This window comes from Melanotaenia boesemani, chromosome 13 (genome assembly GCF_017639745.1).
Source record: "Melanotaenia boesemani isolate fMelBoe1 chromosome 13, fMelBoe1.pri, whole genome shotgun sequence".
Lineage (NCBI taxonomy): Eukaryota > Metazoa > Chordata > Actinopteri > Atheriniformes > Melanotaeniidae > Melanotaenia > Melanotaenia boesemani.
In genome coordinates, this window is record NC_055694.1 from 10,125,642 (window position 1) to 10,151,199 (window position 25,558).

A 25,558-nucleotide genomic window follows, 5' to 3' on the forward strand; every position below is an offset into this window, starting at 1 on the left:
GTGACTGGCTACATCACCTAATGTAGGTGGAGGATTGCGGCTTCGCTGGGATGGGGGTGGATATGGGTGGGGGGTCCCTGGTGGCTTCGGGTCTCCGGTTGTCTCCTGGGTGGGGATCTCGGCTGCTCCGCTGCTGGGTCGGCTGGGGGTTCCGGTCTGGGCGGGCGGCATTGGGTGGGCCCCGGGGTGAGACTGCCTCGTGGCGGTGGGGGGTGGCTGCCGGGGTGCCTGGGTCGGTGTCCGTCGGCCCCTGGCCGGGTGGCCGGTCGGGCCCGGGGTGGGCCGGGTGGGGGCCCCGGGCTCTGGGGTGTCGGGTCTCCCCCCTCTCCTGGGGGTGGGGGGTCTGCCGCTGCTGGGGGGGGCTGGGCCCGTCCGGATGTGCCGTGCCGGGGATTGGTCCGTGCCCTGGTGCTTGGTCGCAGCCTCGGAACCTGGGTGGGGGTGTGTTTGTATATAGGTGGGTGTGTGTGTGTGTGTGTGTGTGTAGGTATGCTGGTGTGTGGGTGGGTGTAGAGGGATGTGTGTGCTGTATGTGTGTGTGGGTGTGTATGAAGGTCTAGGTGTGTGCGTGTATGTGTGTGTGAGTGGTGTGCGGGTGTGTGTGTGGAGGTCTATGTGGGATGTGTGTGTGGGTGTGTGTGAAGGTGTGTATATATGAGTGTGTGCACGTGGAGGTCGAGGTGTGTGTGGAGGAGTGAAGGAGTGGGTGGAGGCGTGAGTATGTATGGAGGTGCTTGTGTGTATATGCAGGTATGTATGTGAGTGCGTGTGTAGTGGTGTATGTGTATGGAGGGGTATGAGAGTGTGTGTGTATGTGGGCACCGGTGTGTGTGTTTATAGGTATGTGCGTGAAGTGTGTGTGTGGAGGTATGTGCACGTATTGAGGTGTTGGTGTATAGAGGTGTGTGAGAGGGTGTGTGAGTGGCTGGGGGTTAGGACGTGTCCTCTGGGGGGCACCCTGGCCGGGTGTTGGGGGCGTGGGCCTGGGGTTCCCTTCCTTTGCCTCGCCCCCCTCCCACTCAGAAAGAGGAAAGTGGCCCCTTGGGCTGGTGGCTGGCCCCTGGGGGGGTTCATGGCGTGCCTGGGTTGGGGTGCCTGCTCCGGGTCTGTGACGCCCTTCGGGGCCGGCGGGGGACGGGGGCGCCCTAAGCCACTGGCGGGTCGTCTTCCAGGGGGGAGGCTTACTCCCCTCTGGACCTACATCTCCTGACCCCTCCCCTCCCCCACTCTTCACTACATACACAGGTAGGGCTGTGGGAGGTGTGCTTGTTGCGCTGGGCGGGGCAGGGGGGTCATCATAGTGGCCCTGTTGCTTCGCCGAGCGGCAGCATGCCTCCCAGCTTTTAATTCCACTTAGTCACTGAGCACAAATAACATTTGCAACATACAAACACGTTTTGGGGGGTGGAACATGCGAGGTCAGGCGGGTGGGACTGCTCAGGTGGCCCCACCCCCTCCTCAATGCAGTTACTGCCCCCCAATTTTAACCCTCTTTTTTTAATTGCAAACAGCACATAATATATTCCATCACTAGTGGGGGAGGGAGGGGGGATGGGGTCTTCAAGCGCCCCTGTCTCCATGGATGGCCCGGGGGCGGGGCAGGCCGGGTGGCCTGTCGCGTTGGCCCGGGGCGTAGGCGGGCTGTCCCGGGGGGTTTTGGCTGCTGGCCCTGGGAGGAAGGTGCTGTTTTGGGGGTGGGGAGTGGGGGGCGGGGGCGGGGTGGGGGGTTGGGGGCCTGGCTCGTGTCTCCTCGCCTCCTGGCTGGGGCTGTCCCCCCGTGGCGTGGGGTGGCGGGAGGATGGTGGTGGGGGGATGGTGTTTGTGTGTGTGTGTGTTGGGGGGGGGGTGGTGTGTGGGTGGGAGAGTGGTGTGGGTGTGGGGGGATGGGTGGTGGAGGGATGGTGTGTGGGAGGGTGGGGTGTGTGGAGGTGGATGCGTGGTGTGTGGGAGGGGGGGTGGTGTGGGTGTGGGAGGATGAATGGTGGAGGGATGATGTATGTGTGGGAGGATGGGGTATGTGTGGGAGAATGTATGGTGCAGGGATGGGGGAGTGTGTGGGAGGATGGATGGTGGAAGGATGGTGTGTGTGCGGGAGGATGGATGGTGTATGGGAGGGAGGATGGTGTGTGTGTGGGGGAGTGGTGTATGTTTGGGAGAGTGGGTGATGGAGGGGTGGTGTGTGTGTGGGAGGATGGGGTACGTGAAGGTGGATGTTTGGTGTAGGAGAGGGAGGACGGTGTATGTGTAGGAGAATGATGTATGTGTGGGAGGATGGGTAGTGGAAGGAAGGTGTGTGTGTGTGTGTATGGGAGGTGTGAAGGTGGATGAATGGTGTGTGAGAGGGAGGATGGTGTATGTGTGGGAGGATGAGTGGTGGAGGGATGATGTGTGTGTGGGAGGATGGGATAGGTGTGGGAGAGTGTATGGTGGAAGGATGGTGAGTGTGTGGGAGGAAGGATGGTGTGTGTGTGGAAGGATGGATGGTGGAAGGATGGTGTGTGTGTGTGGGAGGACAGAGTATGTGAGGGTTGAATGGTGTATGCGTGGGAGGATGAATGGAGGAGTGGAAGGAGAGTGTGTGTGTTTGTGTGTGTGTGTGTTGGTCTGGGGGGGGGCAGGACTGGTTCTCGGGGTGTGCGGCTGGGCGCTGGGGTGTGGGGCTGGCCTCTGGTGGTGGCCGTCTGGGCGGGCCGGGTCCCCCCGGGTGGCGTGCTGGCCCTCGGCCTGTGGGGGAGGGGGGTGTCCCTGCGCTCCTGGGCCCGGGCCCTCTGCCCCGTCTATCCCGGGCGGCCGGTGCCCGGGGGGGTCGGGGACTGCTGGCCTCGGCCCACCGGGGCCGGTGCCCTGTGTCTGCGGGGCGGCTCCTGCTGGGGTCTCCTGCTGCTGCCTTCCTGGGCGGGCGAGTGGTCGTCTCTGTGGACCGGTCGGGATCTGTTGCCTGCGGGGGGGCTGGTGGCCTGGGTCTCGGGACCGCTGGCCTGACTCTGGCCTCTGTTCAAGTGAGGTGGCATCTGCATGATCACTCTGCATGGTCACTCCTTCCTGAACGTCTCAACACAGTCTTTGCGTCGCCGTGTGCGTCATGTTTTTTTTCTTTTTTTTTATTATTTCTGTTCTTATTATTATTATTACTCTTACTCTTATTATTATTATTGTTACTATTATCAACTAGTTGTGTAATGACCTACTGGCTAGGATGATCTTAGCTATATATGTTGTAAGTAGTATGGATTACATGGTCTTCTGTATGATGTTTCAAGTCCCCACCCGCACTCCCCACACCCTTTCTGTCCCTCTCTCTCCCCTCCCTCTTCTCTCTACTTTCTTTTCTCTCTCTCTCTCTCTGTCCCCTCCGGTCGAGTCCAGCATTAAGAGTCTGATTTAATAAAGTTTTTCATGTCATCAAGAGGGACTTTATACATGTAGTATAAATCCCTGCTTGATAGAGTAAAATTGCCCAGCACCAGACAGCAGCCAGACAATCATTCTGTTTGCAACGATGCTGGACAAGACAGGTTTAAAAAAAAAAAAAAAAAAAAAAAAGTTAATTAGTTAAGCCTAACCAGTTTTATTTGTGCATTTCACATGTGACTTAAACAAATCAGTCAGTGATGGATAAAATGGTTAAAGTTGCTTGATCAGTAGTTCAATAACTAACTCAAGGGGACAGTGAAAGAAAACTCAACACTGAGGTTTAAACACACTAAGAAGCTCACAGGCTGAGGAGCACTAGGGGGCCTTTATGCTAATGTGTACTGAAAAGGAAGTCCTTTCCATTAAGAAGTAGTACAGTACAGAGTAATAGTAACAGAGGCAGGCTTGCCACCTGGATGTTCTGGAAAACATAATACTAGAAGCTTTTGTCTGTTTCTATCCAACATATAGAGCCATCAGATTGCCCGGCTACACAGTTCATCATAAAACCACCGCTAAAGACACATAGTCAGTGTGATGCCTATAGTCAGCAGCAGAGGGTGCTAATGTGATGATTTATTTACCATACAAGGGAAAAACAACAACTTAAACAAATAAAGAGTACTTTGTGGTGATTTTTTAATAATAAAAGCATAAAGGCGGGAAATATCACTTGCAGCTGAAGGTTTAAAAAAGTACCCAACAGCTATTTTGCTTCAGTGGTATAGCATTAGCTATCACTAGCCACATTGACCCTACACTATCAATTCACTGATGTTATAGTTATCTTTCAGCTAGCGTGTGCATGCAGATGGGGCTTGAAGCTCTGAGTCAAATACCTCTTTCCACTTTATGTGCAACTGATGGCCCTGGAGTGTTGCCCTAAAACCCACTTACAATATATGCATCATTGTGAACGACACAATTTACACACACCCCACGACAGCAGTAAAAAAGTACAGAACTGCCAAAGGTGTAGTAGTATTTTGATTTTTGCAGTATGCAGAGCAGAAAGAGTACTCAATAAAATGTATATGTCAACAGCCCTTTGCAACAAAGAAACTGGGGCAGGTTGTGTTTAAATGGCATCTGAGTGTAACTTGTAGCTGTGCAGTTAATGCATAGAGATGTCTATCAAGCATCTTTAAATGTAGTTAAATTAAACCACATTCACCTGTGCAAGGCCTCTCTGACAAAAATGAATGAACGCAGGAGGCAGATATAATTATTTGCAGTAATTGTTTTAAAAAAAACTATAGTTTTATTTGAGTTATGTAGATGAATACAAATAAAACAGAAATTAATTAGCCCAAATATTAACATAAATACAATTGTTAGATTAATGTTACTAGGTTCTGGTACTGTGCCACACAATCTCCAAGAGCTAAATACGCAATTACTCTACAATAATACTTAAAAAATCTATTTGACAGAATATGGATTTAGCTGTTCCAGTTAGAGTCCACCTTTACTGTATGTTCTTTTTGTCTCAGAGTATATAACAGACCCTCTGTCTGTTTCACCATTATTGATGCATAATGTTGGATTTTTGCAGGTTCCTGTTGTCTGTTCCTACAGCCTGTAAAACCTTTGCACTGCATCCTTCTTTTCTCAGGGTTGATGTTGGACCAGAATAATACATGTCATTTTCTCACTAAAATCCACGCAAAATGCTAGGTCAAGGTTAAGCATTGTTGCCTGGAGCCAGGTCAAGAAATACTTCACCTTATGGGAGGATGATACTTTTAGTAGATAATGTAAGCTTGAAATTAGAAATAATTTACAGTCCAGTCCAGTCCTTGTTAGTTGTTTTTTTTTTCCATTGAGGTGGTCTACCATGACTGATATGTCACAAGATTACATGAAAACAAACCTGGTAGTCCACTGAGCCTACAATTATTTATTTATTTTTTTTTTTTTTTTTTTTTTCCCAGCATGCTCCTCAACAGTAATAATCAAAAATGCAATAACTAGCATAATGAAACAACAGCCCTTATTTTAATTTCATTTATTCTAGTTTTAGCATGCAAATCCTTTTACCAGATTATATGCAACTTTGTGTACTGGGTCAACTTTGTGTCAGTTTATAAAAGGGTTAGGATATTTTCTAAGCAGTAACATTCTAACTTTTACTTAGATTTGTTATAGTTCAGTCTATGGTTATTAGTGAACGTTTATTTATTTTTTTTTATGTAAATATATTTTACTAGACATACGGTGAGAAGGATTGGTTTCCTCAAGATAAAACTCCTAGACTGTTTACTTACTAATATGAATCTGTTTACAAGTTTAAAAGACTATGAATACATAATAGAGTCCAGACATGCAGTAAATTTGTCACCTTTTGCTTTTAGCTCCAGTCACTTGAACATATTTGAAAGGTGGGGTTATTATGGATTATTCATGAGATAGGTCTCCACTGTGTCTTATTGGATATACATGCATGAATCAGAATGTGCAAAAACATGTAAAAGTGGTTTATATGGGAGAGGATAGATTTAAAAAGCAGTAGTCAGCCACTGCTCTAAGATGTCACCGATATGGGAAGTTTGATCATTTACGAATGGACAACAAAGGGAACGTTGCCACTTAAGCAGCATACCATCCACACGTAGCTACTAACCATAACTGACCATAAAATGCCAAATTAATAAGTGCCAGGCAGCTAAAAATACCAGGAAGCTACAATCATTTTTTCTTTTTTTTTTTTTTTTTAATTCGCAAGAACACTATTTTAAAATGTGGCACTATCCTGCTGTGAAATGGCCATATTCCACACTGGTTCCCAAACTTCCACCACCAACTGATCCCACTACCACATGCACCCTGACGCTTACAAAAAAAAGTATGAAGAAATGTACCACAAAATAGTCTTTAGTTTATTGGCTTCTACTTCGTTAACTATAATTAAAACCATGTCAGTGGCAGAAGGAATTATCAATTCCTCTGCTTTAGTGTAAGGTGTTTTAAACCAGGAAACTCTGGAAACTACTTCAGGTGAGTTGAGCTTTTGATGAGATGGCTGCAGCTTTAGCAAAACAACTGATACATAGGCTTTTCTTTGTGTTCAGGATGAAAAATCTCCAAGTAGCTTCAAACCTCAGCCTCATCAAATTTTCTTGTCCTTATTTTTTATTATTATTTTGGTAGTTTAAATCTCTGTTGTTGATCCACTATCATATCCGTATTGGTACTTTTACAAATTTGTCCATGTCAAGGTAGCAGTGCAAAAACTAAGTTTTATTTATCATTTTAGTTCACGATACAGTTTTATGATATCTTGAACACATCTTTAAAAAGCATCAGAGTTTCACAAATAATTCAAGGAGCTGCAAAACACAGAGGCAGACATGACGACAGATGCTTATTCAAGACTTGGAGACAGAAGCACAGGATCCCCAGAGTCCTACACCTGCCTGCCTTACAGTATACCTAATGAGTCCAACTACTCCTTCAGCTCCTTGAGTACAACAAACGAGCATTGTATCCATCCAGGGTGAGTGCAAGTCCCATGAGAAAACATCCGTCCACCAGGGTCAAATCCAACTCTGATGGATGACTCCTCTGGGACAAGAGATGGCTGAGCTGGTCCTTGTCTCCCTTTGTCTTTCTGGTGTATACATCAGGAGGTAACGACAGACTCATCCTCAGTGACAGTGTACATACGTACAGATGAACTGTGGCCTTGTCTATGACCGCACTCTTAAATAGCCATGCTTCTGATGAGCAGGTTCCCATGTGGGAAGGAAGGCAGGAAAAAAAGGTAGATATGATGATGAAATACTCTGATTGTCCCCTGATAGATTGGGGACAAGGCCCTTAATCGCTCTTGATGTCATGCGGATGACCTCCCAGGATACAGAGCACAGATTCATCACCCGCTGCTCTCCTCTCGTTCACCACCAAGTGAATCAGTGGTCATGATGTACTGTACAGGTGTGCCATAAATAGCAGCTTTTCACCTGATGAAATCCTCTACCAAGCACTATTCTTGGTAGACCCAGTGACCTGAGGCTCTGCTGATATGGTAACCCATCCATACTGTATGAATATACTGCAGAATTACTTGAACTTACTTTGCGTCATAATTTATTTACAGCCGTAGCTTTTTATGTTACACATTTTTGAAGGAACTTCAATAGAGTGACCTGGTTTAATAAAGGACCAAGGAAAAAGAAAAAGTAGTATTCCAAAAAAGACAGATAAGAACGTGTTTTGATAAGACATGTTCTTACACCAATATATATATATATATACAGTATATATATATATATATATATATTGCTGCTTCAGGTATGAAGAAACATATCTTAAAGATAGCTCAGTTACTTCACATCACTACTTTTGGGTGCCAAACTCTCCATTACATCTTTTGTTGCTGTTTTTATGCCACGGTGTTTCCATTCCTTCAGCTTCATCTGTATGCAGCTTACTGGTGCTGTGTATGGGCAACTCTGTACTTGTTGTATCTATTGCGATGCTCTGTGTACCGTGGCTGTTGCCTGTGTATCATCTATCAGGGGATAGCATAACCTCACTTTAAAATCATATTCCACTGAATCAGAATTCAATTCCAGAATCCTCCAAGAAAATATCATAATAATACATCTCTCCTGGATTCCACTTGGGCTACTGTCATACTGCTTCCTGACTCATTGCCTCTTCTGTAATTTCTCAATAACGTCTTAGGCAGAGACATGATGAAACATTCAGTGAATGAATTTCATTGGCTTCAAGGGAGAGAAATCCTTGGGAAGGTGTAATTTTAGATGCATGAAATCCAAGGTTGCTTACACACATTGTTCAAGTTGTTATGAATATGAAACGCCTCGACTATGTTTCTTATTACTTTATTATTCATAAATCAGAGAGATGTCATTGTACGATGGAAGAAGCGAGTTTTCAAATGAAAGCAAAGCAGTGTTACCCTTCTTTTTTTCAATGTGCTGTGTGAAATGCTCCCTGATTGTGCAGCCGTGGCAGTCTTCATCTTCAGCACGCTTAAATGTTGAATAGAGGTAATGAGATTGGAGCTGAATAACAATGATGGAATGGATTACTGCACCGTCCACAATGCCAAGGTTTGACAGTTTCCCCGATTAGCGCTACAAATTTAACACTTGTTAGGCATTATGTAAACATCACTGAGGGAGATTATTTGTCAGGCGTGGAAGGATCCTATCAGACAGTCAGCCTGTGCGATGTATGTAGCTTCCATGATCCTCCCCACGGTTATCATTTTCTTACAGAAAACAGATGTATTTTTCTTTTTTATGATTATGGCAATACAAATGCAATAAAAATTGTTAATACATCAAAAAATTGCTTTACCCTATAATTGCAATTTTATTTGAAGATTATATGTTCATCAAACTCTACATCTTAGTGATACAAAAAGCATGTCTGCAGCTGCCTTTAACAACTATTTTTTTTTTATTAGATTTAAATTGAAATATTTCAGAAGTTGTCTGAGTTTCAGCAATTTGCCTTCACACACAACCACGCTACACCTTCGACGGAACAAATACAGTGTAGCAAACTATATTTGAGATTTTGAATGTTAACGTAGTCCAATAGCAGGAACGCTAGCCTGATGTCTTTCTCATAGCCTTTTATTTGAAGAGGCAACAAGTAAATTCTAATTGGAAATTTAAACTTCTTTGACTTCCTACAAAGCCACTTTTTTCGCCTCCTTTCTTTGAAAAATTTATTAGCATTTAGCGTAGTGGTGAAAAAGTACTGAGATCCTAGGAATTTATGCCTGGCTAGTACCCAAGCACCAAAACACACCAGTACCTATAACTTTCTGGCCTACTGATGGAAAATCCCTGGTTGTATCCACAGCACAGCCCCCCCATGGATTTAATATATCATAGTTTACTTTTCATTTATAATGATTAAATTCAGAATTTGAGGTTATGCCTTCCTGTTCAACCCAGAAACACTAAGAATGATGCACAACTGTTAAGAAAGTTAAAAAATATATAGATACAAAAAAAAAGTCATTGTGTTAGCTCATTAACTTATGGATGACCAGACGTAGCTCAAAGTACACGATTCCATTACTGCTAAATAAAAAAAGACATAACTGTAAAGAAAAAAATAACAATGTGAATTACCATCGCTTAACCACACATAGTTTATAATTAAAAGTTATATGATTATAGGTAATAGATGTATTAAGGACTTCTGCAACTGCAGAAACATAGGTTACAGCCAGGAACTTTACTTGTTGTCAACCACTTTATTGAAAATATAGCTCTTAAAATTAAAATTGTGTTTATGTTTTATGTGTCCCACAAAGTGCATTTAAATACCAACTGTAGGAAAATATTGGATGACTGCTTTAGCATTACAATTAATTAACTTTTTATTGTAACAAAATTGTAGTACTTTATGTGGAACATAGTCTTGCTTTTTTGTAGTTTAAACAAACATGTAAGAAACATGATGTATGACTTATTAATGGAAGGACAGATGCAAGCGACTGCTGTTATGTGAACTAATGGACTTAATTTGACTGTTTTCTTACACAAGATTTCAAATTTTGTACAATAAGAGATGGTCTTAGACACACTGGTTTGACAAGTTTTTTTTACTTCTTTTATGGCAAAAATAGATATTTTCTTCATCAAGAGAACTGGAGGCGCAACCTGCGTCTGTATAGGCCAGGTATAAAGAACAAGAAATTAAATAAGTACAGCATACTATCAGACGGCCTTGCTAATGATGCTCAAACCTAACCAACAGAGCCGATGTAATTAAACTAGATTATTCATGTGTGATCTGAGGCGTAGGGCTTCATCTGCAGAATCCGTGTCCCATTGACCACAGATTTAAATTCAGTGGTACAAGTTTGGGTCTGACTGTCTTCATCAACAGTAACATGTGTCTATCTAATTATTGACTAACTGTGTGCTTTGTCTGTGCTTTCTCAGTATAATCAATACAGTCACATGCATTGACTTGTAAGGAGCAGCTGCATGCCGTAGAGGTAAAGAGGTCTAAGGTCCTGTCTATTGACTAGGTTATCTACTGTTCTACTGCTTTTTAGTTTTAACATGACATGAATTTAAACATTTGCTGAAGTTACACAACTGTCACACTATTTTCAGTGATGCATATATGCAACTTACTTTTCAGCTTTTTTAAGTGCTTTTGTTTTGATCTTTCACATTTTGACTTCCTTTGTGTAATTCTCCCACAGATGTCAGTATCATATCATAGATATTTTTTTCGATGACAACACAACACCGTAAAACTATTTTTCTTCTCAGATGCTCACTGTGAAGGTACATCAAGGTCTAGCCTTGTGAAGCTAATTATGTCTTAAGATTTGCCTGGTACGAGCTTTGTGGCACTTTTCTGGCAAGGCAGCTGAGAACTGTGGCTGAAAGTGATGAAATTAAAGCTTTACATATTCAGTGACGGACCAACCCTCAGCTACTTTTTATTGGTGGAACTAGCCATAGGCGTTTTTATTTTTAGTGCTTTGACACATGCCCTTGTTCTTTCTGTGCCTTTCATTTTTAAATAACTATAGCACAAAGAATGATTGAACCCTGCAGTATTTTCTAAAAGGAACTTCCACAAACTCCTCAAATTAACATCCCCATCCTCTCACCTTGACAAAAGTCACATGAGTCAATTTTTACTTTTAGATTTGAGGTCATGTTTCTACACCAGAACATCACCTCCAATCTTGCTCATGTATTTTTGCACCAGCTTGCAATAGTAACTTCCTGAACAGACAGTAGGATTCTATCAGTCCATTTCTTTGAAACTCTGCACCTGCATATCCAAGACTCACCAACTCAATAGCATCTTTAAAATAACTTCCCAAAACTCTATCAGAGCTTTTTCACCTGTAAACACCTAAGGTTATGCTCCCTAGTATACATTATCTAGTCCAACAAATAACCGATTTAGTAAGTTTTTTACAATTTGTTTATTTTTATAGCATTTACATAAAGATGTTATTCATTTGTTTGTCCAACCTACTTTATCTTGCACCTTATTTTTTGTTTTGCTCAGTGCTGCACATTTTACTGTTTTATTAAAAAAATTATGTGTCCATTTGAGCAGTATTAATTTTAAGAGTTTCAGTCTGGATTAAAAGGGTCATCAAAGCATAGCGACAACACTGGTGAAAGTTACCAATGATCTTTTCATGGCCTCATACACCAGACTCCTGTCTGTACTTATCCTGCTAGCACTGCATTTGACATCATTGATTACAACACTCTGTTACAGAGACTTGAACATGGAATTGGGATTAAAAGAACTACTTTAGGCCAGTTTAACCCTCCTGTTATGTTACGGGTCAAATTGACCCATTTTAAAGTTTGAAGATTTAGAATTGATAGCTAAAAGTATTTTTTCAGTATGAAACTTCTTCTGCTGGCCTTAATTAGTGTAATCAACATATAAAATGAAAGTAGGTCATCTAACATATTTGCAACCACCCCTGCATGTTTACATCACATAGATACGGTTCGGGTCAATGTAACCCAGCTTTCAAACTGAAGGTAAAAGGGTGTCAGAAATTTTTTTCTTTGCAACTGTGAGACATATTTCACCCCAATCACACACACACACACACACACACACACACACACACACACACACACACACACACACACACACACACACACACACACACACACACAGGCGCAGGGGTTATGACTTTTGAAAGGGAACCATTTATGTTCTCACGGGAAAACTCCACCCACATTCAGTGGACACTCAACGGGGCAAAACATGTAAAGGATTCTCTGTATGGGAGTCCTACCAACATTACCTTTACACTGATTGTGTGTGTGCCATGTTACAGCTGCACCACAGTTTTGTTCCGACCTCTGTGGCATGGCAATTTTTCCTGGGAGTGCCCAGTGTGGAGCGCCCGTGAGTGCAGTCCACCTAGAAGGATCCAAAAGATCACGAAATCAAAGGAGTGGAGAATCTTGTGGTTCTCTACTTTCATGATAAACGTCTCGTCGTCTATGGTGAAACTGAGACTCCTGATCGGTTAAACTTAAACGAGCTTCTCACCCTATCTCTAAGGTAGAGCCCGGCCACCATGCGGAGAAAACTTATTTCGGTCACTTGTATTTGCAATCTTGTTCTTTCGGTCACTACCCACAGCTCGTGACCATAGGTGAGGGTAGGAACGTAGATCGACCGGTAAATCAAGAGCTTTGCCTTTTGGCTCAGCTCCTTCCTCACCACAACGGACCGATGCAGAATCCGCATCACTGCAGATGCCGCACCAATCCGCCTGTCGATCTCCCTCTTCATCCTTCCCTCACTTGTGAACAAGACCCCGAGATACATGAACTCCTCCACTTGGGGCAGGACCCTATTGCAGACCTGGAGAGAGCACTCCACCCTTTTCCGGCTGAGGAACATGGTCTTGGACTTGGAGGTGCTGATTCTCATCCCAGCCGCTTCACACTCACTGAAGATCATGGCCCAATGAAGCCAACAGATTCGCAAAGAGCAGAGACCCAATCCTGAGGCCACCGAACCGGATCCCCTCTATACCTCGGCTGCGCCTAGAAATCCTGTCCATAAAAGTTATGAACAGAATCGGTGACAAAGCACAGCCTTGATGGAGTGATGGACGATTCTGATTTACTGCCGGCAATGCGAACCAAGCTCTGACACCGCTTGTAAAGGGACCGGACAGCTCGTACAAGCAGGTCCGGCACTCCATGCTCCCGGAGTACCCCCTACCTGAATTTCCCCTTTGGGGATTAATAAAGTTTTTATCTATCTATCTATCTATCTATCTATCTATCTATCTATCTATCTATCTATCTATCTATCTATCTATCTATCTATCTATCTATCTATCTATCTATCTATCTATCTATCTATCTACCTACCTACCTACCTACCTACCTACCTACCTACCTACAACAGTCCCCGGGGGACACGGTCGAATGCCTTCTCCAAGTCAACATGGCGCATGTAGATTGGTTGTGCAAACTCCCATGCCCCCTCAAAGACCCTGAAGAGGGTGTAAAGCCGATCCACTGTTCCACGACCGGGATGAAATCCACACTGCTCCTCCTCAATCCGAGGTTCAACTATCCAGCGGACCCTCCTTTCCAGCACCCCTAATAAACCTTACCAGGGAGGCTGAGGAGTGTGATCCCCCTGTAGTTGGGGCAAACCTTCCGGTCCCCCTTTTTGAAGAGGGGGACCACCACCCCAGTCTGCCAGTCCAGGGGAACTGTCCCCGATGTGCACGCGATGCTGCAGAGGCATGTCAGCCAAGACAGCCCTACAGCATCTAGAGCCCTAAGGAACTCTGGGCGGACCTCATCCACCCCCGGGGAATTGCCACGAGGAGCTTTTTAACCATCAGTTGACAGATCGCCCCTCTCTTCACCCGAGTGTCCAGAACATGTGGCCAAAAGTCCGACGACACGACTACAAAGTCGATCATCAAACTGCGGCCTAGAGTGTCCTGGTGCCAAGTGCACATGTGGGCACTCTTATGTCTGAACAAGGTGTTTGTTATGGACAGTCCATGATGAGCACAGAAGTCCAACAACAAAACACCACTCAGATTTAGATTAGGGGGGGGCGTTCCTCCCAATCACGCCCCTCCAAGTCTCGCTGTCATTGCCCACGTGAGCATTGAAAACACCCAGCATAACGAGGGAGTCCCCGGAAGGAGTGCTCTCCAGCACCCCCTCCAAGGACTCCAAAAAGGGTGGGTACTCTGAACTGCTATTTGGTGCATAAGGACAAACAACAGTCAAGGCCCGTGCCAAGAACTGTTAAACCTCGCGCATCAGCTTCCCTGCCAGAGAGGTGACATTCCACGTCCCTAGAGCTAGCTTTTGCAGCCGAGGATCAGACTGCCAGGGTCCCCATCTCTGGCAGCCGCCCAGCTCACACTGCACCCGACCCCTATGACCCCTTCTTCAGGTGGTGAGCCCAGGGGAGGGGAGGCCCATGTCACCCTTTCAGGCTGAGCCTGACCGGGCCCCATGGGCAAAGGTCCGGCCACCAAGTGCTCGTCTCCATGCCCCACCTCCAGGCCTGGCTCCAGAGGAGGGCCCCGGTGACCCACGTCTGGGAGAGGGAAACCTTGATCCTTGCTTTCTCCTCATCATAGGGGTGATTTGAGCCACACTTCGTCTGGTCCCTCCCCTAGACACCTGTTTGTCATGGGTGACCCTACCAGGGGCATGAGCCCCCGACAAAATAGCCGCTAGGATCGTTAGGATGCACAAACTCCTCCACCACAATAAGGTGGCGGCTAAGGGAGGACAAAATAGCAGGGAGGAACACCATTGCACTAAATATTGATAGAATAGGTAGTAATGGAGTTAGTAATGAAATATTACCAAAGCTTGTTAGGATTTTTTGGATTTCAGACATCTTTTGGATAATTAAACATGCACCTGGGACCACCATTGCTGTTCCTGACAAATGAACATAAGAGTTAAGCCATATTTATCTGAAAGTTTTAAGTTTGTGTAATGTAAACAGCAAATCCTCATCACACACCAGAATAAGTCGTGGAGCCCTAGATATAAAATTGGACATTGGCATGACTGTTTTCTGAAAGTTTTTCTACTACTAATTGTGATGTATTTAGCAGTACTTTAACTCAGAAAAAGGCACTTTGCTGTTAAACAGACACAAGCTACATAAACTTATTATAGACTTGCAATAATGTTTCAGCTTTTAGAAAGTAGGAAATAATAATATTTTGCCTGTAAATGTACTTTTGACTTTCATTTCCTGATTTGAAGTGGGGCTACATAACATGGCTGATGAAAGGCTTTAAAACACCCCTGGCAGAAACTAAGAAAGTGAAACTGACCTTGGTGCCAACAACATAAGACTTAATTTCATAAAAATTAAAACCTGGTCTGTTAGCTGCTAACTAAAATTATATGCCAAATTTTAAACAAAGAATGACTTTTTTATTTGTTATTGCTATGCCAGCAGTTAGTAAAAAAGCCCTGCTTAAATGCTCAAAGGATGTGTTCCCCTGAGGAATATGTACATACAAAGTGGAGGTAAATAAATAATAAAGAGATGAATGGAAGGCTAACCAGACAGCTGATGAAGCTGATCATAGAAAGGGGGTTAGACTGGTCCTCTGACGCTGTCAGCAGGGTGTGAGGGTGAGTGGTGATTAAAACTGCTTTCCTCTTACCCGTCAGCAAAGATGAGCGCACACATTCACAGGCGCACGCGTGCACACAAACACACTGGTATCACTGCAAACTGACTTACAAATAAACAGCTTAAGCTCCTGTGATGTGCAAAATAGATTTTTTTTTTTTACTCAACTGAGACAGAACATTTCTCTGAAACTTGTAAATGAAGGGCTTTTACTAAAGATGTAAAATAGTGATAACAATAATAATAATAATAATTAATAATAAAATGTGTATATATATCAACTATTCAGTAAGACCTTCAGTTCATAACTTCCTGAGTTGGTCAGGAATTCAGAGATTTGTCAAAGCGAGGACCTGACTTGTATTGGACAAGAGACGTCTATCTGTACAACCTTGCTAACCCTCTATGATTCAGTCTTGAATCAAAACAAACACAAAAGGCATATGATTCAGATGGCAAGCTTTTAATATTTTCCTTTTTTCCCACAGCGCTCTCTGTTTATTGATTGAAATGGCTGCCTTAACAATAGCAACAGAGCTTTGGCATCTTCATGGCTTTACACATTCTCCTTGGGGTGAGGTGTTGAGCATCTTGTCTTGATGACATGTTTTAAAATCAGAAAGGCAAACAGGGGACAAAAGTCTTATGTTAACAATGTCAAGTTTTAAATTAAGTAAAACTTCAGATGGTGCAAACATGAGTTATAAGTGGGAGTGCTTCTCTTTTTTAAGAATAATTGTTATTTTGTTGGAAGGTAATAATGCAACATTATTATTCATTTTCTTTAAGGCCATATTGCATCTATGTTGCTTGTATAATGTATAATTCATTTCACGTGGGTCAATATAGCGGAGGTCAAAGAGGAGAGGTCATAACATTGTCTGTGCCTAAATAAATATAGTTACATGCTTAACTAGCTGCTCAGTAGTAGTAATGCCTCCAAATGTGTCTTCACTCTTGACATGTTATTCAAAAATTAAAAACATCTGCACAATGCACAAAATATATTTCAATCATACGGCTCAGGCTGCTTTAAAATGACTTTCAGACATCTACACTTCAGAATGAGATGTCTGAATCTTAAAAAACTCAAGATAAAAAAAAGACTGCAACAAAGCAGGGTGTATTCTATTTAGTGTGAGCAGTTTCTGAAGAAATGTGATGAAACTGTTTTGCCTGTGCTATATTAAAATGTAAATTGGAATTACCACCATTGAGGTCGAGCAGCATAATAAAGAAATGCAACATCTTTAGATCGCAGCATAAGATGTGTTAACAATGAAAACTATGAACTACAAAATAACTTGTCTTAAGAATGACTGCTGGTGTCGCGCAGATGAGGAATAATCAAGATATAACCTTGTTTTTAAGCCATCCAATTACACAGAGCTCAATCTGAATGAAGCAGTGCTCTGTGATGAGGAAGTGGAGCACAGAAGAAAAAAACAAAACAATAATTTAATAAATGCTGGGACCAGTTCACACACTGTTTACAGCTTTGTGGTAAAAATCTCATCATATTAATGTAAAATTAATGTTTTCTATTGTTGATTTAACTAAATCTACTTTATTCTACTGACTTGCAAACTATCTTGAGAGGAGTGACCTTAAATACAATCATTTTAATTGTATTTTACTGTCATTAAGACCTCTTGATCTGAACAATATATTGGTCTACAAAGATGACTGCGTTGGAGATGGTTACAAAACCGATATTCATACTGTCCATATGAACAGCTTTTTTTTAAACAATAATTTATATTTATTGTTTACCACGTTTTGGTTCCCTAGCTCCCATCAGCCAGCAGTGTGTGTACTAACAACACAAAGAACTTGTAGAGGCTAAGCTGTTTTGCCAAACTTAACCCACTGAAGTAACAGCAGGTAAGTCAATCAGAAAAAAAAGAAAAAGTAATTACTTGTATCAATCATCCCAAGTCCAAAGAGCAAAGCTGCTATATTAATAAACATGCACATATGGTGGAGTCTTACCTTCAGGGAGATATGTACAGTATGCTTTCATTTGGAAAGAATTTAGCTCAAGCTCTAATGAAATCCCCCTGTGGCTGCACCAAGCTCGACATATGGTCATTGTTCGACTCCGTACTCATAGTCTAATGCTTTGCTGGAGCTTTGAATCTACTCATACAGTTGGAAGAACCACTGGGGGCACCTGTGAATGTGCATATTTGTGTTCATTTAACCATTTCCCATCAGCCAAAGTTCAAGCTGCTGCTTCAGAGCTCTCCAGAGAGATCCCGAGGATCCGCTTCACATGACAATGGGCTGAACATCCCTTTGCAGCTCCCGTCTGATTCTTTGTCTGAGGTGAGATAGCCATCATCTTTCTGTCCATTCAAGAGGTTTCAAAAGGTGGTGGGAGGACTGAATTGAATTGATCCTTTTATATCCTCAGGCTTTTTTTTGTCCTACTGAATTTAATTTTTTTCTCCTTTATGATGTGAATATACTCTGATATCCTCAGTCCAGTTTGAAATATACTGTAATAAAAGATGACCCCATCATTTCCAGATAACTGAATTTCCAATAAATCTAACATGATGAGTCAGTTTAAAAACTAATTTCCCTGCCTATTCATCATCTAATAACCCATTAAACAATGTTCATAACATGAAATATTAACCACACTGTTTACTGTGCTTAGCCAGCTACATTATAATTAAATACTGTATAAGGCAATATTGTCCCCATGGGTGCTCTTCAATCTCATATTTTTTTACCTTGACTCTGCCACCCTAGTGTTTATAGCAACATATAAAAGCTGTCACATTAAAATTGATCTCTACAAACAATGCACCTATAAACACATTCTATGGTAACATTACATACATGGGTAGGCTATAGTACCAGTCTGAAAGCAGAATGGACAATTTTTATTGAGATGTTGGCAGAGACACAGGGAGAGAAACATAAAAAAGTAATGCTTTGGAGTAAAAAAAAAACAAGTCTTGGAGCAGTACCACTCTATAACACAGCAGCATGTGATTAGCTGGTCATGTTCCTCTTTATCTAGATTGACAGGACACATCTGTGGAGGGGACTGGGTGGCTCCAAGCTAGGAGACCAGGTGTGAATATTTTAGTAGCTACATGAGCACATGGAACATCTGGACCACTGGATTGAGGACTTGGGGGAAGTAAATTGACAGAAAACTATGAGAGGATGATGTATATGTGCCACTCAAACAGAATGTATCAGGCTCAGTTGTAGGTGTTTTTCTTTTCTCTACCAACATATAATTCCAAAAATTAGCCTGTACAATTACAGGCTACAGGTTGGACTACAAGTGAGATTCAATATGTGAGTTTGCATGTAAAGCAAATCAGATAAAAGCTAGGTGAAAAATTAAAGCATGAGCTATACTGTTGTATCAAAGATGCCAATGAATCATATTGCAGAAATGTTGGATCTACTGACGTTTGCATGCGAATGAGCTTTTACCATTGTAAAATACCAATTCACTGTGCCCTCAATTAAACATAAGAGAAGCTACACTGCTCTGAGAGCATGTTTTTTCTTTTTATACTGTATGATTCAGCCCTCTTGTCATTCATGGAAGGACAGGTTCCTATAAAATGAAACTGCAACAATTCCTAAAGGTTTTGACAAACTATGTTTGGAGAGCAGCATAAAAGAGAACCACTCAGCCAGGGCTTAATTTTTTTGCTTTAGCATGGACTAATATTCTTTTGCTGCACTTCCTTGCTCCCTGCCTAAAACATCCCTTACCCCAGTCACCAGCACTATTAGGCAAATCTGCAACAATCCTGTGCTTTATGAACAGTATTTTGAAGATGCACTATGTAACTCTCTGACTCGTTCGATGGCAGTGACATTTATTATGTACATTTCTGGAGCCACTCTCTAGGCTGAGACACTGCACTTCATAACTTTTGCTACCAGGATGCTACATTTCAGCTGCATTTTGCTTTATGCACTGCATCACACATCAGCAATTGGATATAATCACATCAGCCGTTTTGAATGTGCACCATAGCTGATAAAGCAAAGAAACGCAAGAGCATTATGAGAAGAAGAGAAAATGAGAGAGACAATGACAAAGTACAGGTAGAATGCAAGATGGAGTTATCCATCAGTGGGCATGCGTTACTGAGATAATACACCCAAGTTCCCTAGTGTATCTGTAATCCTAATCATCATATTTTGTTAATCTTAGTACTTTTGTTGCTTAAACTGAAGCAAACATTGTGTGAGAGTAAAACAGACAACACAACAAAGTAAGGGAAAATTTGTGTCCATGGTCCCATGTCATGTTACCACCTCCTGTGACTTTAAAAACTGCTACTCCTCCAACTTTATTATACAGTTTTAATTGCTTCCTCAAAAAATAAATAAATAATACTTGAGCTTGAAAGAGCTATCGTGGCACCAGCATCAGGACAGTGTGTACCCAGGTATAAAACACTGCATGGCTTTGCCACAGTTGCTGTATTTAATGCCTTGACACAAGGCTGAGATGATCACTTAGTCATGCAGATACATTATGTTTCTAATACATGCAGTTAATGTTGTAATAGTACTAGGGTCAAACAAAGAGTTTTCTAGGTTCACAACTAAATAGAAAACTAATATGCTTGAACATTATTCTCCTGTTTATGAGCAGAACAAGCCTTCATTAAGCTTCATGTAGGATTATAGCTTTATCAACTTGAGAGCTACAACTTCTAAATTCACACATCCCCATGTATTTATTGAGGCACACTTTAAAAGATGACAGACTATGCGTATCCTACTTAGGGTCTAAACCTTTTTTATAGCTTGAAAAACGCTTCATAAGTACTTGTAGTTTAATTTATAGTTCACTCCTAACCTATTTAAAACCATACTGCACAATTGTAAATTACTAATGCTGAGTTACTTCAAATGCTGTTCATAACTACAGGTGTTTGTTCACAGTTGTGTTTGTATGCCTCTGATTTTGTGAGGAGAAGGTGCTTATGCATTCACTCAGTGCATGAAAACTGTTATTGTGTTCCTCGTCATTGCCTCCAGCTGCCTCAGAACAACACAAACAAAACGTAGTGTGGCCCCAAATCCCTGCCTCCCTTTTCAGACACGAACACTGGTCCCCTCTGGGCAATAGACGCTGCACTCATTCATTAACAGAGATATCAAGGCGAAAACAAGCATGACCCCAAGGAATTAGCGATAGAGAGAGTAAGACAGGGTTAGGTGTTTAGCTGTAGTATCCTCCTCCACCTCTTGTCTCGAGTGGTCCTAATTACCCAGTGTCTGATGTCTCTCTCATCTCACTGTCTGTTCCCTACAGTTGGCCCTCAGTGAGCTGAGAAAGCTATCGCATCAGGCTGACCACGATGCCTTGCCGCTGTGCTGAAGCCTTCCTCCTCCTCCATTGCTGGCACAGTAATGCTCATTAAAAAGGACACCGGAGGGAATGGCCCTCATTCCTCATCTTCTGCCCTACATTTCTCCTCTCACTTTCACACGACTCGGTGAGCAGCGGCCAGTTGAATATTCCACATATTCCCTCCGGCACTACCTGTACGCATATGACGCCGGCCGCTGTTCTGCAGAATGTTAGACTGACTGGCAATGCTTCACTTCCTCCTTAAATGGTAATGTTTGCTGCAGGGATGCCTGTTGCTTCATCAAATAAGCTTGACTTCCAGCATTTTTTTATTTTGCTCTCACATTTCCACTCAGATGAATAAAAAACAAAGGGCTATGGCTGAATAATCAATCATTTGTGTGACAGAAGTTTAAAACTTTGTTAGGACTTTTTTACTACTGATGCTGGCAGTTTTAAAGTGTCTATTAGTGGGTAATGATTTTTTTTTTCTTTTTTTTTTTGCAGAAGACAACTGCTGCGGGCTATCTACTATTGTTGTGACTGTTTTTCTTTTCTCTTTTCAGTATAGATTTTTACAGAAACAGGGTGTAATTTGGTCTCTCTTGTGCATTTCCTCAAGATAATTTACCACAATCTCTGCGGTTTATTCAGCTTCACTCCACAGCTTATCTGCCCTGACCTGTCCCATCCAATTAGCCTAATTGGATGAATAATTCCCCATCTGTCAAACAGAGCACTCTTTCACCTGTAGGGTCACACTGATGTTAACCCGCACTTGAATGCTCTGAGTAGAATATAAATGTATAAAGTTTGACATCTCACGTTCCTGTTTTTAATGTGTAATAGCACAACAGAGAAGTTTCTGTCACATGGTTTGTCTCTGGGGAGAGAAAACATACCCTCTTGCCATCTGAACTGTTTGGGTGACACTACATTGAATTCTTTTCCCTGTGTTGTATTTTCTAATACACAGGGAGCCAATAACGTGGGTGTGCTTGGCCATGAATTATAGATCTGCTGTTGGCACAGGGTGTGTGGATATGAACTGTGCATGCCGGGGCCAGATAAGGCCAGATTTATACCTTTAGTTGCCAGGAGCAGACACAGAAGCCAGCTCACAAATTACATGGAAATTGAGTTTGAAGAAGCTAATAAAACAGCCATAGCATCCTCATACAACAATGTGTCCTCTTAGCATACAATGCATTGGTGATAAGGAAACATGTTTAAGGACTGCTGTGCCTCTTGATCAGCAGTGTGACTCCTGTGCTTGTGTTGTTTGTAAATTCGTCTAAGCTGCCCAGGGGGAAAAAATCTGTTGTAAGATTATGAAGACAAATTATCTTTCAGGACTCAAACCACCATTAAAAACTTTAGTCAATGATCCATTTATGCTTGTTACTCAACAAACTCCATAGATTTAAAGTTTTGTTCAACTCACACATAATTGCGGGGAGTATGTTGATGTTAACTCTCTCTAACGATTATTATGCTATTATGTCTAACTGTCATTATTAAAAATGCACAATTATGTATTTGAAAATTTTTAGCCTTAGATTTGAGTTCCTTTTTAAATGTTAATAGGTCTAATTGACTTTAAAAAAGGAAAAAAATCACATACCTACATGAAAAGAGATGATGTTGAGCTTATTTGATTTGAAAGTAATATACCATGCACCCAGGAAAGGATTAAAGATGATCAGTGCCCCAAGGCTTTGAACAGCTTTGAGGCCCTTTCTACATAAGATCTACATGGCGCATGGTAAAATTATTATGATGGTTATAAATGCATTAAATTCAAGGTTTAAAGTTATTTAGGGTAAGTTACTTCTACAGAATCTAAGCTTTGGATTTATCATCTAAAGTCCAAAGCACAGAAAACAACACGGTCTTCCAACTGAAAGAGATGAAGTGTGTGGTGTCACAGCTTACATCTCCAATTAGCCTTTGTCGCACAGACCAAAAGTGGACTTGAACTGTTCGTCTTGTGTTTTGTTTTCTTTGTTTATGTATGCTATATTGGTCAACTTAAGAAACTGAAAACATCACTTATCCCTCCAATAAATCAAACTGGCCTCAGAGGCCTGCAGTCTAACTGCGATATTACTAAATCCAAAGCCACATTCTGCATGTAATAGCCATCACAAGCTTTTTATTTTGGGTAAAGGGACTTCACTACTTTTGTAGTTGTCACATTGTGATAAGTGACATCTGCTATTCTTTTCAGTAAATGTATAATATAATAGTTCATACTGAGCGCTTGTGTCGCAGCTCATCTGGTACCACTGCTGTGATACAAGTTCACTAAAATTACAAATATTTTCACTCTATAGATTAGAATAAAATAGCCGGTGCTCATAGTTCACTATTTGAAAAACCTAACTGAGTTTGTATCCCAAAATGAACTAGACCCCAGGATTTCTCACATTTTTATTTGCCATTTTGACTTCACCTCTGATTTGTAAGAATGACACCTGGATGACTGCAAAGCAAAAACTAACTTGATAACTGATGGCTTCTCAGTTTACTCAAAAGATCTGTTTCTTGTTAGAAAATGAAGGCAACAGTCGGTCTTTTGAAAAATGTCAGTTTATGTTGGGAAGTGGAGTTTGGTGTCTGCAAGCTTCAATCAGTTGTCCTCAGCTGAGTTCTATGGATGTGCTGCTTTAAAGTGTGAACTCTATTGGATGCAATTTACCAATAAATGTTGTCAGAATATGTTTTGACCTTTTATAAAATTCCTTGAGAACATTTAAAAGGTTTGACTTAAGCAGTACTGCAGGTTTTAGCATCATTGGTTCCTCTGGACTCACCATTCTGCTAGACAGCTCTTTCGTTTACAGCATACAATTAAATTATGACTTTAAAATCATTACAAGGAAAAAGCGGTGTGGCTGTGTGTGTGTGTGCATGTGTCAGCTGTGTGCCAGAAAAATGTATACCTATTTAACTTTTCACCACATGTTTATGCACACAAGCTTACATAAAACAGACCAAGAGATCATCTGAGAAATGAGATGTTTAAATCCCTTCTCCGTGTCCTTTTCTAATTAAAAAGGCCAACTTGTCAGCAGGTGTGTGATCTGTGTTTATGGAGCTGAGTTAAACAGAGGAAGATGTTTTTTTTTTTTTTTTGCTTGCAACATTCTGCGTCTCTCTGATTAAAGGTGTTCAAATGCTCAGATTCTAGGATAGATGATTATGTGAGGGTGGAAAATTATTGACAAAGGGAGAAAATGTAATGAAGAGTATTCAGTCTACACAAAATAATATTCTGATATCATTAACTACTGATATTTGGGACTCAGTTGAACAATAAAGTTTCATAGTTGTATCATTGCATTATGCTCAGCTGCACTGAAAAACTCAAGACAAAGAAGATAAATTACACATCTCACTTGCACTGAACTGTGGTTGCAATGTTACGCTAATGTTACTGTGATATGTTAGCTATTATGGCGGAGGTAATGATTAATAACATGCTATCTGCTGTAATAATACATCTGTCAGCACTGCATGGGGAATTCAGTGCAATATATATTGAATAAATTTCATGGCAACTGTAAGCAATACACAGAAGCACTGTCAACTTTCCCTACAAATCATATCTGTAGAAACTTTTATATTTATGGAACAAAAACCTTAGTCCGTTGTAGAAAACCCTGAGTTTCACCAGCTACTGAAGACATTGGAAGTCACGACTGAAACATCAAAGTTCCACCAAAGTACACAGATATAAAAAATCTACAGCGAAACTAAAGCCCAGTTAAAGGATTTAGTGGGTAAAGCTAGTTGAACAGATCAGTATAGCAGGAATCTCATGGTGCTAGAGTTGCATGTGATATATATACAAGGCTGTTTCTGAAAACATACTTTTTTATTAATTACAGAAATGTTTGAGTAATAAAAGTCATTAATGAAAGAAACAATCTTATGTGTGGTTATAAAATAATTTCAGAATGGAAGACAAAGAGAGGAATCTAGATGCATCGTTTATTGTTACACTATTCATGCCATTAACAGGGAAATCATGAAAAAAGCTTGAGATCAAAAGAGATTCACACCTGCTCATTACAACACTCATCCCTTTGGCTCAGGCTGTAAAACTTGTTATTCAGATGCTGAATTCAGTTTTTGCTGTGTAGTGTTTGGTTGGTTTTAATGATGCAATGTTGCCATTGCAACAATACAGTCAGTACTTGGTGGCTTTGCTTCATTATGAAATCAGGTGTACAAACTGCATGTTGGGATTTACTAAAAGGAAATCCAATATAGGCTTTTTTTATTACCATGTTACAAAAGTTCTGTTGCTGTGTTTTCACATAGTGAACAGAGCAGGAAACTCACAGGTATCCTTAAAAAAAACTGAACTTAAGTTCCCTCTGTGGAAAGCAGAGATACCAACATGTCTTGGTGTTAAGGTAACTGGTTGAGGGTATAATCATATATTCCAAGTAACTTTCTGCTGCTGTTACAGGAAGTTGATGGAGAGAGTTTGAATTGATGGTTTTCAGATAAATAATCTAAGCAAATGAACAAATTCACATCTAAAATCCCAACATTTTAGCCCTATAGCATAAAATGCTTCTGGTTAGGGTAGGTGTTAGATATCATTTACACTGAGTAGTAAACATAGGT